The following is a 7,100-nucleotide window of genomic DNA, read 5'->3' on the forward strand; positions in this document are numbered from 1 at the left end:
TTGGGGCGAAACTTTCGGAGGTGACTTGGGAAGTAGATCGTAAGCACGGGGCACGCGTGTCGGACAAGTAGACCTAATCAATTCTCGCGTAATCCGCAAACGTTTGCGCTGAGAAATTGATATCGCCTATGTTTGCTCGCTAACACCTCGTCAAACAGAGCGAACTTTCGAGCGTCGGTCTCGTGCGTAGACGTCGTCGAACGATCATAGGTCACGCAGCGTGTCGCAGCGCTAGAGCTGTTACAAAAATTCTCTGATTTATCGTTAGACAGACCTCGTGGTCTATGAATACATATCTACCGATGAATCGGTGGGAAGCGCACGAAACCACGGCCAACTGGTAAACACCGGATTCGACTCGCGAGATTCACGCGCGATCGAAAGCAGGTATCGAAAAGTGGGGAAACGAAGTTAGCGGGGGACTTATCCTCTTACTCGCTATCGAGGACGCTGATCGCTCATAGGTAAAAATAACGAGACTCATGGGCTGTTGGCTGATGGAAAAGCACGCGGTACACCGTGAAAAAGGAGGATGCGCCCTTGTCACGCGAGTGCGTTATCCTTTCCCTCGTGGAATCGATTCACGAGCAACGACCGATAAACGTTAACAGAGAGTGAATTTCGCTTTTCCGCTGGACACGCGTTAGAGCCGCTCGCAATTAGCGTCCGTCTGAGCATCGACCGCCGTTGCCTTTCTAGCCGGCAATCAACGCGGCTAAATCTTGTAGAGACGAAGGTTGCTCGCTTTCTTCACGGTTATCTGCCGGTTAGATCCATTGTTTGACCAGCGATCCAAGGAGAGGAACATAATAACGGATAAAGGTTGAAGTCGCGATAAAAGACACTTGAGGCCGCTTATCAGCGCGATTCCATTCACTTTCGTGTCGTTTATCGGTGAAAGCCGGCTTCTTCGATCGATTTGAACTCCTCCTCCTCCATCGCCCGACCTTTCCTCCCAGTATTTTCCGCCGCGCGTACGATCCACGGAACGCGTGGAATTTCGACAAGACAACTCTACTTACCCTCTAATTCACTGGAAGACTCGAACGTCCTTCGATCGCGAGTTTCTCTCTTCGTGCGCGATCGCGTTTTATCAGGCAGCCCGCATCACACCGCGCGCGAAAACCAGCACGTCGGCGCACCGATCGAAACAACTCCAAGATCTTGATCACTCGCTCTCACCTGTGCCCACGGTTACCATGTCATTTCACGTTCGCCACCGGTACAGAGGTGCAGGCTGGAAGCAGAGATCGGAAGGAAAAGTGTAGACTAATCGACGAGAGAGATGAAATTCGATTGGTTATAAATCAACGCCCCTCCGCCCCTCTCTCTTCATCGATATCACCATCTAGCCGTTTCTAATCGAAATAAAAAACGATCCACTACTGCCTCCGCCCTTCGCCTTCCTCCGTTCGACACTTCCACCGGTATACCCGGAATACGCGGTTGTCTGGCTGTAATCGAGCTTAGGAAGATATCTCCGATAAGCGTTAACGCCACGACGATTCCGCTACACTTTGTACAAATAAAGTCTCGAGTGTTCGTGTTAATTTGTAACACTCGAGAGAGACACGCGCGATAGTAACGACGATAATTCAACGATAATATTTTCGGTACGTGCACAACGCTCGGATTAGATAAGAGGAGAAAGAACGAAATACACTTATCTTCCTGTTGTTTTTTAAGAAGAACGCTGTGAACGTCGCGTGTCGAAATACAGCAACATATCTCTCCGTTTCCGCGTTGTTCTCTCGATACACGAACGGAGAGGAGAAATGTATCTCCTTCGGAAGAGTTCCCCTACGATCGTAGAGGGTGCAAGGAGGCGAGAGAAGAAAATAGTCCGGCGAGAAACGTCTTGACAGGTGTCAGAACGATCGGGGGGAGAGGCAAGGGTCAAACACCGAGAAAGTTTAACGCGCAAGACCTTCGAGTTTCCCTCAGGATCGCAACCGGGTGTCATCTTTCCAGCAGACGGAGAGAAGAACGGATGGAAATGTCGCGGATTCTATGTGAGAAAGGGGATAAAAGTAGCTGGAGGTACACGCGCGTAACTGGGTAGCAGGGAGAGAGAGAGAGAGAGAGTGTGTGTGTGTAGTCGTTGAACCCCTGGCTCCACTGTGTGTGCAAAAGGTTCGAGCGAGGTACGTGCGGCGCGTATCCGCGGCGCGAGAATACTGCTACTCGCGGACGGTGGAGGCAGCTTCACCCTCTTCGGTATTGATCCACGTGGCCGCCTCGACTCTCAGCCCCACCGCCTCTTCGCGACCGTCCACCGACCGATGGCTACCGATCCATCCACTCCAAACTGTTCATCCCCCTTTTTTTCCCCATCTTTTTATCCTCCTCTCCTATCCCTTCTCTCTTCTTCTTCTATCCATTTTTCTTCCCCGAGTGCGTCCAGACGTCCACGCGTTGTTTCGACCATTTCGATTCAAACGTGTTAAACCGCCCCTCGGAGCTGAGATCGTCCTTAAGATCTCGCGGATCGGGGATCGAATTTTCTTCGGTGAAATAAGCACTTCTCGTTTGGAGAATTTTATCGTCGTTGGAATTTGTTTGCAGGGAGGAAATCTTGTGCACAGTAGAGGTTTCGTCGAGAGAGAGAGAGAAGATAAATAGAAGCGGTGAGAAAATTTAGCCGTAAATTCGTGCTGTTGCTGGCGTTGCTTCGAGAGCAGAGCTGTAAAACTGGGATCGTTCCCTCGGCGCGTAGGGTCGGAAGCTGGAGGCGGAGGGATCATCCGCTTGGATGTAGGTCGTTGCCCCATCTTCCCGCGCGAAAACACCTCCGAGGCGGGTCCGACACGCGTTTTATTTCGAGCAAATAAGAATCTTATTGGATATACGGCTTAATTCGACGCGTCAGGTGTTTTCTGTTTCGAATTTTCTTCTCTTCGTTTGGCGAAATGTTTATTTTATACGTTACGATAAATTGTAATGCGAATCGATATATCTGTGTACTATAAAAGACTTGTTAATAAAAATGGAATTATTACTTGTTGTTTTAAAATTGCTTTTCTGTGCACGAGCTTTGTAAAATCGTGTACGGTAATTAGAGGCTTTCTTTGAAAAACGAAGGGTTTCCTGTATATATGGATATGTGCATGTATATACGAACAGCTCCTCGTACATCGTCGTACCAGATAAAGTTTATTTCTGCTAGGCACGTAAGAAGAATGTAGGATCGATGGTAAATTTTTCAGAGATCCGCGAAGAGTCGGTAAAACGTCTGAGATTATCCTACGAAGGTACAGAGTGTTGTGAACGTCGGTTGGTAAAACAGAATTGATCTCTCGCTCAATCTTCGTGCGTGCGACTAGTGCTGTGGATGGTATGGACTTAATACCTTATGGAACTTTGCAACCACTGCACGAGGGCCGAGAAGACCCTTATCATTGTCGTGTTGCGCCCAACGTTACCGATTATACGATAAATAAAGTACTTACTTCTAAATATGCAATAAAATGTGTTTTACTATCGTCATTCTTAGTAACGCTAAAGCAATTAAAAATTGATTATAGGTATCATTTAAATATAATAAAATTGACGAGGATAGCAATAGCAAAGAGAGACAGGGAAATGAAGAGTAAGAGTGGTAGATAAGGATAGCAATAAAGCAATGCGTTAGACAAGGAAAGGTATAGGGATAGGCAAGGACAGAAAAAAAAAATGGCGGGCGAGACAACGTCATCTCGCGTTTGGTGACGTGAACTACCACTTTTTAATAGGAACACAGAATACCAACAGAGGTGTTAGACAAGGAAAGCACTAGTGTGCGAGAAGGATAGAGAGAAAACGCTTCCTATTGGCTGGTGGGCACCCAAGCTCCACCTCCCACGAGCTAAATTAAGTCGGTCGGTGAAAAATCTCTAATAACTCGATAATTACGATGATTTTGTGAACTTTTAGAATTGAAGAATCAAGTGTGGATCTTCAGCAACTTTCACATGTAATTTTTAAGGCTCTAGGTCCTTTCAATAATTAGTTATTAATATTTGTTGTGCCAGTTGTCGGGAACGATACGACAGTTCATCACCGTCTTTCATTAATACCGTCGTTCAGTATTAATTCTATGTACAATTATCATATGCATCTACAAGGGAGTACCTGTGGCTACATTCTCCTGCAATATTTATCGACATGTTCCTTGTGGTTTCATAGTTATTTAACATTCTTTGAGGGAGTATTACACTCGTCGCATACAATAGTAACACATTTGCGTTATTTCGATAGACATGCGTTACTAATTGTGCACTTTCAAGCATGCAGAATGTAGAATGGACTTTCCTTTATATTCTTCAATCATTTTGGTAACTATAAGTGACGTGGTTTATTAGATATTAGCAATTGTTTAGAACATTCGTCTATACTCGAGTACGACGAGTAGGGGACTCTCCCCTATAATGACTAATAACTCTTTAACTAAACCCAATATGTTAATACAAATTATATAAGAATATTGCGAAAGGAGTTACCTTTCAGACGCATATAGTTAGTTGCACGAGATTTTAGCAGAAAGCTGTGAAATTATTGAAATACCGTAAAGACATGCGGTATCGTTCCCGACATCGCGTACTGAAATTGTTAATAACTAATTATCGAAAGGGTTTGGAGCACTAAAATCGACATGAGAAAGTTGCGGAAGATCCACACTTTGTTCCTCAACTCTAAAAGTTCGCAAAATCATCGCAAATGATGAGTTATTAATGATTATTCTAATTCTATCCTCATCTATTTACTCCCACTCGTTTCTTTCTCTCTCTTTGCTATTGCTACCCTCGTCATCCCTATTTTATTTAATCCATACTTATAATCAATTCTTAATTGCTTTAACATTACTACTAATGTAGACAGAAAAGAACAGTTTCCTGCATACTTTCAAGTACTTTAGCTACAGAGTAAATAGCGTTCCTTATTAAATAACAGTTTAGATGGTTGTTAATAACTATTGGAAGTGTTAAATAAAATTTCTGTTCGCTTTAACGTAATAAAACAGCTTAATATATCAATTTAGCATAGAATTAACCATTGTGTCGAGTATATTGCTCGTAAATTGTTTATAATCATTATTAAAAATTATAGAAACTAATGATCTTTTCGTATGAATTACAGATGAACCCTCCAGGACACCGCAGAAATCGAGGAAAGTACTCCAACGTCAGTAAAAGTGAAGAAATGCAATTATCAATGAAAATACCAATTATTTATTGTAAAATTATTGTTTAAAATGTATATTACAAAAGGTTACAATATACCAGTGTTGTTTTACAGCATTTTACAGTCTATTTATTGCTCCCTTACACTCCAAATCCATTTGTTTTTGCAATAAACGCATTGTTTAAACAATTTTCCGTTGCAGAAGTCGATAAATTAATACCTGAAACCACCAGGAATGCGTTTTCATCGAGAAAATCGAAAAAATCCTGAAATTCGAGCGAAAACAACGAAAATTAGAGAAAGTTTTCGAAAATCGCGCGAATATGCTCATTCGGTGCTAAAGTCCTCGAGAATTCCTGGAATTTACGTCATTTCTCGGAAATGACGAAATTTCCATTCCAGGAATTCTCGAGAACTGAAAGTTTCGAAGGCCCATTAGTCAATTCTCGGAATCCCCTCGATTCTCGGAAATTTCGTCATTTCCGAGAAATGACGAAATTTCCAAGAACCGAGGCGATTCCAAGAAGCGACCTCCTATCACATCATGTTCGCCTATTAGAAAGTCGATTTTCAGCCAAAGGGTCTTCGAAAATTTCAGTTCTCGAGAATTCCTGGAATTTTCGTCATTTCTCGGAAATGATGAAATTTCCAAGAATCGAGTCACTTCCAGGAAGTGACCTCCTATCACATCATGTTCGCCTATTAGAAAGTCGATTTTCGGAAGTAACCTCCTGTCAGATCATATTCGCCTAATACAAAGTGATGATTTTCGATTTTCGAAAATTTTTGGCTGAAAATCGACTTTCTAATAGGCGAACATGATGTGATAGGAGGTCACTTCCTGGAAGTGACTCGATTCTCGGAAATTTCATCATTTCCGAGAAATGACGAAAATTCCAGGAATTCACCAGAACTGAAATTTTCGAAGACTCGTTGGCTGAAAATCGACTTTCTAATAGGCGAACATGATACGATAGGAGGTCGATTCCTGGAAGTGACTCGATTCCTGGAAATTTCGTCATTTCCGAGAAATGACGTGAATTCCAGGAATTCTCGAGGACTTTAGCACCGAACGAGTATATTCGCGCGATTTTCGAAATCTTTCTCTAATTTTCGTAGTTTTCGCTAGAATTTCGGGATTTTTTCGCGCGATTTTCGAAAACTTTCTCTAATTTTCGTTGTTTTCGCTCGAATTTCAGGATTTTTTCGATTTTCTCGATGAAAGCGCATTCCTGGTGGTTTCAGGCATTAATTTATCGACTTTTGCAACGGAAAATTGTTTAAACAATGCGTTTATTGCAAAAACAAGTGGATTTGGAGTGTAAGGGAGCAATAAATAGACTGTAAAATGCTGTAAAACAATACTGGTATATTGTAACCTTTTGTAATATACATTTTGTACAATAATTTTACAATAAATAATTGATCTTTCGATAAATAATTTCATTTCTTCGTTTTTCCTGATGTTGGAGTCCTTTCCTAGATTTCTACCGCGAGCTGCGTGGTTCATCTGTAATTCATACGAAAAGATCATTAGTTTCTATAATTTTTAATAATGATTATAAACAATTTACGAGCAATATACTCGACACAATGGTTAATTCTATGCTAAATTGATATATTAAGCTGTTTTATTACGTTAAAGCGAACAGAAATTTTATTTAACACTTCCAATAGTTATAAAGAACCATCTAATCTGTTATTTAACAAGGAACGCTATTTACTCTGTAGCTAAAGTACTTGAATGTAAGCAGGAAACTGTTCTTTTCTGTCTACATTAGTAGTAATGTTAAAGCAATTAAGAATTGATTATAAGTATGGATTAAATAAAATAGGGATGACGAGGGTAGCAATAGCAAAGAGAGAGAAAGAAACGAGTGGGAGTAAATAGATGAGGATAGAATTAGAATAATCATTAATAACTCATCATTTGCGATGAT

The sequence above is a fragment of the Habropoda laboriosa genome, unplaced genomic scaffold, assembly GCF_001263275.1.
Source record: "Habropoda laboriosa isolate 0110345459 unplaced genomic scaffold, ASM126327v1 scaffold2, whole genome shotgun sequence".
Taxonomy (NCBI): domain Eukaryota; kingdom Metazoa; phylum Arthropoda; class Insecta; order Hymenoptera; family Apidae; genus Habropoda; species Habropoda laboriosa.